This window comes from Ornithorhynchus anatinus, chromosome 11, assembly GCF_004115215.2.
Source record: "Ornithorhynchus anatinus isolate Pmale09 chromosome 11, mOrnAna1.pri.v4, whole genome shotgun sequence".
NCBI classification, from domain to species: Eukaryota; Metazoa; Chordata; class Mammalia; order Monotremata; family Ornithorhynchidae; genus Ornithorhynchus; species Ornithorhynchus anatinus.
In genome coordinates, this window is record NC_041738.1 from 30,559,339 (window position 1) to 30,570,260 (window position 10,922).

Consider the following 10,922-nt stretch of genomic DNA (forward strand, 5'->3'; position numbering starts at 1 on the left):
GGTTGATCAAATGAGTGGCTGTCCATTTGAAGGCGTTAGCTAGGTAGCCATTAGGGTGGAGAAATGAAGCTGGAGGTCCAGAATGAGCAAATGGATAACAGTCCATATTTGCAGGTGCACCTGATAGCTTCAGGCTGCTTCCGTCTATCAAGATGGAAAAAAGAAATGACCAAGGACTCAAGTTGTTTCAAACAGAAGGTGGCAGCAGAAATGGACCAGATGCCACAAAGGATTCTGTTTGTGCCGGTTGCATAGCAATATTGAGAGTAAATGACAGGGAACTGCGACTTGGGCAAACAACGCCCAACAAACAGCAGGATATTTTGCTGTGAACTGTATGACACCAGTGTGTTCTGAGGCTAAGGTACAGTATCCATGAGTCTTGTAAAATTTAGGGGCTTTGTACTTTAGAAAATTTAATAATAATGATGGTATTTATTAAGCACTTACTATGTGCCAAGCACTGTTCTAAACTCTGAGGTAGATACAAGGTAACCAGGTTGTCCCACGTGGGGCTCGCAATCTTAATCCCCATTTTACAAATGAGGTACCTGAGGCACAGAGAAGTTAAGTGACTTGCCCAAAGTCACACAGCTGATAAGTGGCTGGAGCCGGAATTAGAACCCATGACCTCTGACTCCTAAGCCTGTGCTCTTTCCACTAAGTCATGCTGCTTAAAATATCATATTTGTTTCCTAGCAGGAAAGGATGAGAAAGAGCCTTCAAAATAGTTTAACTATCCAGAGAGAATGGTTTATGAGGAAAGGTTATAAACATTTTACTAACTAAAGGCATGATAACTACGTATGAGCACCAAGAGGGTAAGCACCACTGAAGAAAAGGAATTATTTCACATGAAACCATAGGAGGTAAGTAAGGCATGAGATGCACCAAAGAGCTTTAATTTTTTTTTACAATGTTTGTTAAGCACCTACTATATGTCAAGCTCCGTATTGAGCGCTGGGGTAGATATAAGTTTATCTCTTGGATAAACTTGTCCCACATGGGGCTCAGAGGCTAAATTGGAGGGAGAAGGATTTAATCCCCATTTTACAGATGAACAGATGAGGTAACTGAGGCACAGAGAAGTTAAGTGACTTGCCCAAGGTCACACAGAAAGCAATTGGCAGAGCCAGCTTTAGAACCCAAGTCTCTGACTCCCAGGCCTGTGCTCTTTTCACTGGGCCACACTGCTTCTCTTTGATTTTCTTATTCAGGAACTGATCACAAGTTAACTAGGCCTTCTTTCTCTGACTAATGCTTAGTAAGATTCGCAGGAAGGTGAGTTCCTTTAATAAAGAAGGAACTCTCCAATTTTTACAATAACCGATGGCATGTTTGTTCTCCCTACAAAGTCAAATAACACGAGTTTTACAGTTTCTCACATGCAAACCTATCTTACGTCTTTAAACACCATGGCTAACTATTCATTTTGGCCTACACTACCCAGAACTCGCATCCTTAAGCCAGAAATGGCAGGCGGGAGTGAGGGCTATTACTTTTAAAAATCCCCAAAATGAATCCTATCTTTCTCTCTGCCCTCTCTTGAAATGTACTCCGGTTTCCATTTGCGTCTCTACACATAGCTTCCCATGGATCCTCTTCTGAGCAGTTCACCATGACAACCAAGGCCCCAGAGGATGGAGAGAACTTCCTGTCAACCAGATTTGTCATCATTATTCTCAGATAGTTTTGTTAAACGCCCACATATGCATGACACTCTGTTGGGTGCTGAATAAAGCAGTGGAAACAGAGCTTTGCAGCTGGGGTTCTGCCTCGGGGGCTGTGGGAGAAGGCTGTGGGACTTTCCGACTGGACAGAGCTCTAAAGAATGCTCAGCTTTGAAGAACAAAGCGTTGGTTTGGGAATAATATGAGTCATTTCTGGAACTGATTTTCTTGTTAGTAAAAGTATTTAGTCGAGATGCTATTTATAGAAAATCATTTTTAAACTACGAGCTGTTTTTCGGTCCAAATTTGAATGGAAGTCCTTTTTAGAAACAAAATTAGGCAAGGTCCTTTATTCTTGGCATGAGTGACCGTGTATTGAAAGTAAAGTTTTCTGCAGCGGAAATTTTAGCTCTTGTACAAATGATTACATACACACACACACACACACACACACACACACACACACAGAAAACATAGAAATGCACACCTACAGATCCATTTGTGGATTGACAAAAGCATTCATTCACATTTGGGATGGAATTCTAGGGGGACCCAAGAGGCGTGCATCCCGCCTATGCCAACCCAGCATGATTCCGTGGAAGAAGCGACTACGACGACCGCTTCTTGTTTTATTGATTCACGTAGAGGGCTTCGGGGAGGATTAAAGCCGGGTCTTCTGGGGAGAGAGATCAGAGATGGGGCTCGAATGGCACGGCTTCTCCCCGAACAAACCGGTTCTATGTAACTGCAGAACGGAAGGCCTGCAGACACGGGAAGGAGCTTCTCGGGCTCTGTGTGCGGGCGGCGCCGTGGCTTAGTTGGTTAAAGCGCCTGTCTAGTAAACAGGAGATCCTGGGTTCGAATCCCAGCGGTGCCTGCAGAGTGGGCTGCTTATTTTTTCTACCCCGATCAACCCTCGATTGATTTTATTTTTTTAATTTGAAAGCGGGATGGGTTTGTCGGTCGAGCAGGGGGTTGATTGGCTGGGGTGGAGGGCTTGTTTTATTTTTTTCTTTAGTAGTCTCGGGGTAAGTGAAATAGCCTGGGCAGAGGAGAGTCTGCGGTCCGAATGGCCACTGCAGGGGGGAAATTACGGGGGGGACTTGGACTGGACTAGGGGGGGCTCCCACCCTCCTCTGAGGCAGAGCAGAGCAGGGAGCATTTCGGAAACAGTGTTGGGGAAAATGGGGGGGGGCATCCAAGGGGGTCGTGCAGAGAATGGGTTCTTTGTTAAGCGCTTATTAGGTTCCAGGCACTGTACTAAGCGCTGGGGTGGATACAAGCAAATCGGGCTAGACCCAATCCCTGTCCCATGTGGAGCCCCGAGTCTTAAACCCCCTTTTACAGATGAGAGATCTACGGCACAGAGAAATGAAGTGACACATCAAAGGTCACACAGCGGACAGGTGGCAGAGCAGGAATTAGAACCCATGACCTCTGTCGTATTGTTATATTGTCCGGTTGCAAGTGCGTCTACCAACTCTGTTATAGAGCACAGGCCTAGGAGTCAGATGGTCATGGGTTCTAATCCCACCACCTCCACTTGTCTGCTGAGTCCTCGGGTAAGTCACTTCACTTCTCTGGGCCTCAGTAACCTCATCTGGAAAATAGGGATTGAGACTGTGAGCCCCACAAGGGACAGGGACTGTGTCCAACCTGATTTACTTGTATCCACCCCAGCGCTTAGTACAGCGCCCGGCACATAGTAAGCATTTAACAAATATCATGATGATTATTATTATTACTAGTGTACTCTCCCAAGCGCTTAGTGCACATAATAAGCGATCAATAAATTTGATTAATTGTTGTCCAGCTTGGAATACCTCCCACACCCTGTCCCCAGCGCTTAGAACAGTGCTCAAGTGTTTAAAACAGTGCTTGTCACGTAGTAAATGCTTAACAAATTCCAGAATTATTGATTAATAATTAAATTCAGCAGAGTCGAGGCACCCCCTGAAAACCCCCCTCTATGAATCACCCCCATCTCAAGTCATATAAATCCATCAGCCACTCCTAGTCCTTGTAACCACATTTATACCCATCCCCAGCACGTACATTTATACCTCCATTTTTTCAACGGTATATGCGATTCTTTATTCTTTATTTTGATTCCTCTGTAAATACTTTTATGCTGCACTTTTGGATCTGTGACCTTTGGACATTTGACATTTGTCCCACCCCCAGCCCCACAGCACTTATGTAGGTATCTTTCAATTAATTATTTTAAATTACGTATTTATTCCTATTAATATCCATCCCTCCCTCTAGACTGTAAATTCGCTATGGGCAGGGAACATGTCTGCTAATTCTGTTGTATTGGACTCTACCAGTCATCAATCAGTTATATATATTGAGCACTTATTGGGTTCAGAGTGCTGAACTAAGTGCTTCACTCTCCTAGCTGCCAACATGCTCCAGCTGGCAGGTGACTGTAGTACTTGTAACAGTATTTTTTCTATTAGTATGGGCAGGGAACGTGACTGCTAACTCTAGACTGTAAACTCTTTGTGGGCAGGGAATATGTCTGTTTATTGTTATATTGTACTCTCCCAAGGACTTAGTGCGGTGCTTTGCACACAGTAAGCACTCAATAAGTATGACTGAATCAATGAATGCTAATTCTGTTTTATTGTCATCTCCCAAGGGTTTAGGACAGTGTTCTTCAAATAGTAAACACAATAAATACCATTGATTGATTGATTGGTTGATAATACTACTTACTAAACAGTTGATGATACTATTTATTAAGGACTTACTGGGTGCCCAGCACTATAGTAATAGTAGCAATGATATTTACTGATCAATATGGCCAGGGAATGTGTCTATTGTTTTATTGCACTTTCCCAAGTGCTTAGTACAGTGCTCTGCATATAGTTAGAGCTCGATAAATTGAATTGAATTAATAATAATGGTATTTGTTAAAGTGCTTATAATGTGCTAAACGCTGAGGTAGTTCTGTCAGACTCAGCCCCCTGTCCTGCATGGGGTTCACAGTCTAAGAGGGAGGGAGAAGTTATCTTACCCCCATTTTACAGATGAGGAAAGTCACAAAGCAGGCAAGGGGCAGAACTGGGATTAGAGCCCAGGTCTCCTAATTTTCAGGCCTGTACTCTTTCTACCAGGCCATGCTGCTTTGCCACATAATGCAGTGCAGTCAGTCATATTTATTGAGCATTTACTGTCTGCAGAGCTCTGTACTAAGCATTTGGAAACACAACAAATAGAGACAATCCCTTCCCAATGGGTTCACAGTCTAGAAGGGGGGAGACTGACAACAAAACAAGGCAAGTGGACAGGCATCAATAGCATCAATGTAAATAAGTAGAATTATAGATATATACACATTCATAAAATAAATAGAATAATAAATATGTACACATGTACACAAGTGCTGTGAGGTGGGGGGTGGAGAGGAGAGGGAGGGACTGGTGCAATGGGGAGGGAAGGAGGAGCAGAGGGAAGGGAGGACTCAGTCTGGGAAGGCCTCCTGTAGGAGGTGAGCTTTCAGTAGAGCTACTAAATACAACCCAATGGAGCACAGTGTAGTACTTAGTACTGTACTAAGAGCTTGTAAGTTTGGGGCCTGGTTTAGACCCATTGATCTCGAATGGTTTCTAGGGCAGTGGTAGAATTAAGTGGGATTTCTTGCTATTAGTTATCAATCCATCAATCATATTTATTGAGTGAACAGTGAAGAGCTATTAACAGTTAATAGCTTAGTTAATAGCTGTGTTGCTGTTGGCACTGATCTAACTTCCTACTTGCCAAATACTTCAGGTCTGCACAAAGCTTCACAGGCTGAATAATTTGGGGAAGCATCAACAATGCAATAGATCAAGGTGGCCAAGTCGTGTGAACTGGAGATCTGGAAGCCAAAATATAATATGGCCAGAAGCCACAACTAGAAAAACAACCACCACCAAAAACCTTTAACCATCACGGTGAGCAGGAATTTTTTTTGAGTGGTATTTGTTAAGCTCTTATTAGGTGCCAGCCTAGGGCCACAGGGGCTGACTGCTAGGGTTGCAGGGGGGGGGAAGGTGGAGAGAGAATCAACGATAGTGTGTATGAGAGCAAGGTGCAAAGCAAGGGAAGAACTCCTGCATGTGTCTTCTGAGCAGCAGTTAAGGAACCCTGGCTCTGGATCTTCAAAAAAAAAAAATCAAATAGGTAGGGAAACCCTAGCTCGTTGGCAACACTGGATGTGTAAATTGGAACTAATTATCATTATCACTGGCATGAAAAATAATATTAATAATACTATTTTCCATAGCAACCAAGAGAAAATTCCCAATTTCCTCTTCCTTCTCACTCCCCAGTCTCTCATTGCCAAGTCAGTGCAACAAATCCCAACTAAACCGTTCTCTTTCTTTGGGCTGGGGTTCTTTGGGATAAACACCTAGGCTCCTTTTAGAATTCTTTATATGGCTTTTTGGTGACAAAGGGCACTAAATGAGGGACCTTTTTTTCCTTATTGCCACTTTAAAGCAATTTCAGATTTATTGATAATTTTCTTAATCTAAAAAACAATGGCTGGTGTTGGAGAAGCTACTGAGTTCAGCATTAAGCAGAAGCTGGATGCTGTTCTCTCTTGGCAGCAAGCTGTGATTGATTTTTAAGGCTTTTTTGAAGTTAATAGTTCTGAGAGCATGTTTTGTTTTCACAGTTCCTTGCAAGTATTAATTGAGTATTAATCAAAATTACTCCATTTGTTCAATACTTACTTTAATACCATTTAGAAGCTAGTTCCTTCATACCACTTGGTTATTAACCACTTCTTAATAGTTTATTTTGGCAATTCCAATTAGATGACAGGAGCCACTTCTCATATGGAGCTTTTAATTCCAATTAGATGACAGGAGCCACTTCTCATATGGAGCTTTTTGTTTCTATGAAATTCCAAAATTAGTCTGGATGTTATAGTGATGAATTTAGAAGTGATAAATCAATCAATGGTATTTATTGAGCCCTTACAGTATGTGAAGACTATACTAAGAACTTGGGAGAGTATAATACAAAAGAGTTGATAGATTTGATCTCTGTCCTCAAAGAGCTTCCAGACTAGTGGATGATCCATGTGATCTATAATTTCTTTAATAAGCAGACTGGTGGTTCAGAGTGTTAAATGAGTCACACTGAGGATGAAGAATGGAATGGAAGGTGGCAAATTCTGAAGCAATTTTTATCTTTCACGTCAAGTTGTCTTGTACCTTCAAGCTACCTTAATGAGGCTGAGTTTCTAAGTTCACTGGAAACCAGAAATTTCAGATGTGTATTACTTCATCTCAAATCTAATTTATGAGTTGAAATGTGACTCACCAGGATACCAAGCCTTTAGATAGCATTTGTTTATAGTGAGCAACTGATTTCTTTTTCAGTTTCCAGGGAAGTTTTCTTGTTCTGCAATTGTTAGTATGGAGTAAGTTTCTAAAAAGACAAGAGGTACAGACGAAAATAGTCACAACTTCCCCTTCATATCCATCAGCGCACTACTCTCCTCACCTCCAAAATCATACCTTATCTAAAAGCCCTTCCCTGACTAAGCCTTCATCTCCCCTATTCACCTATGCACTTGGATCTGTATCCATTTAGATCTTGGCGTGGCTTAGTGGCAAGAACATGGGCTTGGGAGTCTAGAGGATGTGGGTACTAATCCCGGCTCCTCCACTTGTCTGCTGTGTGATACTGGGCAAGTCACTTTACTTCGCTGTGCCTCAGTTCCCTCATCTGTAAAATGGGGATTAAGACTGTGAGCCCCACGTGGGACAACCTGATTTCCTTGTATCTACCTCAGTGGTTAGAACAGTGCTTGGCATGTAGTAAGTGCTTAACACAGACCATCATCATTATCATTACTATTATCCCAAGACCCACAGCACTTTTGTACCTATCCGCTGCCCCTAGCTGTAGTTTATTTGAACGTCTGCCTCTCCCTCCAGACTGTAAGCTCCTTGTGGACAGGGATTGTGTCTCCCAACTCTATTGTACTGTACTTTCCCAAATGATTAGCAAAGTACACAGTAAATGCTGAATAAATACTATCATTGATTGATTGACTGGATAGATCGACTTGGAGGAGGTCCATATTGGGACAAGTCATGCTCCTCATGTAGTTCCTTAACTCTTAGGCAAGCAGTTCCAATTGGAAACCATATGTGGTCCTTGACAGGATATCTTGGAACCACTACTATTACTATTAATAATAATAATGATAATAATTGTGGTACTGATTAAGCACTTACTGTGTTCCAAATACTGGGTTAAATCCGAGATAATCAGATCAGACTCAGCCCCGTTCTCTTTAGGACTCATAGTCTAAGGAGGTAGAACAGGTATGATTGATTTTTAAGGCTTTTTTGAAGTTAATAGTTCTGAGAGCATGTTTTGTTTTCACAGTTCCTTGCAAGTATTAATCAAGTAATCAAAATTTCTCCATTTGTTCAATACTTATTTTAATAAGTATTTAAAGTACTTTTCCTGTGGCAAGTGATAAACGGCCACTAACCCTGAACAGAGGGAAACTGATGATCTAGAAGTAAGGCAACCCTGGCTTCTGGGACATCTTGGGTTCTGTGGTAGAGGGGAAAAAATATTTATTTGCTTTATTGCAGCCACTGCTGACAGCACAATAGTTTCCCTTTTTTATAGATGAGGAAACTGAGGCACAGAGAGGTTCGACATGCTCAAGTTCACAGAGCAGGAAAGTGGCAGACCTGGGATTAGATCTCAGGTTTTCTGACTCCCACTGGCCCTAGGCATTAGGGCTGCCATGCTGCCAATGCAACTTTTTAGTTAGCCATCCTCCTCTTTGGCAAATTCCCCACCTGGAAGCCTATCGCTGTTGTGGGAGTGATAGTTTAGCAAGCCGCTAACCTACTAAGTACCCCGTGATAGATTTACTAATCTATGCCTCCCCAAATTGTTCAACAACTGAGACCTTTTCTTCTGGAAAACTGTAGTATTACATCCTCAGTCTGGGAAAATATATCCTCTCCTGGAGGGACCTTAAGCTTCTGGATTTTTCTCATCTTAAAGGACTCAGTAAGGATATCTACAGAAAGGAGTTAAAAGTTCTGCTGCTAACTAAGGTGGAATGAATAGGGTTTTTTTTTTCAAATGCCCCCTCTCTTTTGAATACAGACAAAATGAGATAATCAACCATTCAAGTGGTACACTGATACAAAGACTTGATAAACCAAGCTGAGCTGCTTCCTCTAGAGAAAATGTGAATGAATGACGACAGCAATAAAGATTGATTTTGGCCAGCAGAAGCATACTTCAGGGTTTACAAGAGCCATATAAACGTTACCAAAAATTATGGTGAAACAATAAAAATAATCCAAAGGGAAAATGATCAGAAGCTAGCAAATTTCCAGAGATGAAGAAACCCACTGAATTGTAAGTTCTATTCAGTCCTCAGGTGAAACGAGCTTTGCCTTGAAGGGATTCCATCAGCTTTCTTCCTCTTACTTGTCATTATCATCATCATCAATAATGGTATTTATTGAGCACTTACTATGAGCAGAACACTGAACTAAACACTTGGGAGAATACAATACATTTCCACTCTTTTCTTCCACTATGTTCCAGCTTTTCCTCTCCACTTCTTTGAAGCTAACTGTTAGACCTGGGTTCTAATCCTGGCTCTGCCGCATACCTGCTGTGTTACCTTGAGCAAGTCACTTTGCTTCTGTGTGCCTTAGTTCCCTCATTTGCAAAATTGGGTATTCAGTACATGTTCTCCCTTCTCCGTTGACTGTGAGCCCCATGTGGGACCTGATGATCTTGTGTCTACTCCAGTGCTTGTCAGATAGTACATGCTTAACAAATACCATCGTTATTATTTCTTAAACTAGTCTGAGCCCAGGGGCTGAAGGCCTTTGTTCTGTCTTTTCTCCCTATCATTGTCCCTGTCATTCCAACAGCTTCCTCAGCAATCAGAAGCTGCTGCTGCTGCTGATGGTACCAGTATTCTCTCACTGCCCACTCCCACTCCCATTCACAAACCTTCAGAGCCGGCAAAACACTGTATTTTTGTATTGTCTCTTCAATTTTATGGCATGGTAATTGGATGAAGAAGACTTCCCCCTTAATCAATCAATGGTATATATTGAATACTTATTTTCCTGACTAACCTCTCATTTTCCCACCCTGTTATTCATCCCCTCCTTGTCTCCTATGTTCCCCTTAAGCATTTTGATGCTCACTCCTTCAGTACTTGACATTCGAGAAGCAGCATGATGTAGTGGATAGAATACAGTTCTGGGAGTCAGAAGGTCATGGATCCTAATCCCGGCTCCACTGCTTGTCTGCTAGGTGACCTTGGGCAAGTGACTTCACTTCTCTGTGCCTCAGTTACCTCATCTGAAAAATGGGGATTGAGACTGTGAGCCCCTTGTGGGACAGGGACTGTGTCCAACCCAGTTTGCTTGTATCCACTCCAGTGCTTAGTACAGTGTCTGCCACATAGTAAGTGCTTAACAAATACCACAATTAATATTAGTATATCCCAATACTCTGCTCTTCCCCTATCTATAATTAATTTTATCTGTCTCTTTCACTAAACTGTAAGCTCCTTGAGGACAGGGATCACACCTTCAACTCTATTGTCTTGTACTCTCCTAGGCACTAACTAAAGTGCCCTTCACAAAGAACTCAATTAATACCAGTGATTGATTGAATGATTCAAGACTTACCCCAAAGCAGGTCCCCAACTAAAAGGCTGCTTGTCCTTTAAGTGTAGGAGTGGTAATTTTGCAAATCAGCTGACCAAGCCACCACAGGGAAAGACACTTGGCTTGATGATGTCTTGCATGGAGTCAAATCAGCTGGAAATAGAGGATTAAGATTATCTTTACTATAACTTAGTGCGCTGTACATAGCAGGGACTTAAGACTTGCTGACTGACCTAGGAATAGCATCTCTTGGAGGGGGTAGCAGAGCTTTCTGATAATATGTGTTCACTCCATTTTGAATGTGATTGATGTTTTTGCTAGCTTGCTGAGACTTTGGGATAGTTCTGCTAGTCATTGAGGGCAGACAAGCCTGAATTTAATTGTTCGTATGAGGTTATCTTTAAAGATCTGGTACTAGCTTTTAAAAACAATCACCTGCTGGGAATTTCCCAGTAGAATTTGTTTCTTGCATTTGAAAGAATCAGTTCCCTTGAAGAGCAGCTGGTTTAGATATGGGTTTTTTTTCAGACTTTCTTTGGTTAGCCCAGCAAGGATTTTAGGACCCGCCTTCTGCCTG

At 42.1% G+C, this 10,922-nt stretch overlaps 1 long non-coding RNA gene and 1 other non-coding gene across 2 annotated transcripts; both read left to right on the forward strand.

Annotated features, from left to right (window-relative positions):
- Window positions 1-265: 265 nt before the first annotated feature.
- LOC114814998 lies at window positions 266-1,733 on the forward strand. Its single transcript, XR_003762787.2, has 3 exons — window positions 266-364; window positions 703-869; window positions 1,587-1,733. It is a non-coding gene; the product is annotated as an uncharacterized LOC114814998 (long non-coding RNA).
- Window positions 1,734-2,473: 740 nt separating this feature from the next.
- On the forward strand, window positions 2,474-2,547 carry TRNAT-AGU. The gene has a single exon. It is a non-coding gene; the product is annotated as a tRNA-Thr (tRNA).
- Window positions 2,548-10,922: the final 8,375 nt, after the last annotated feature.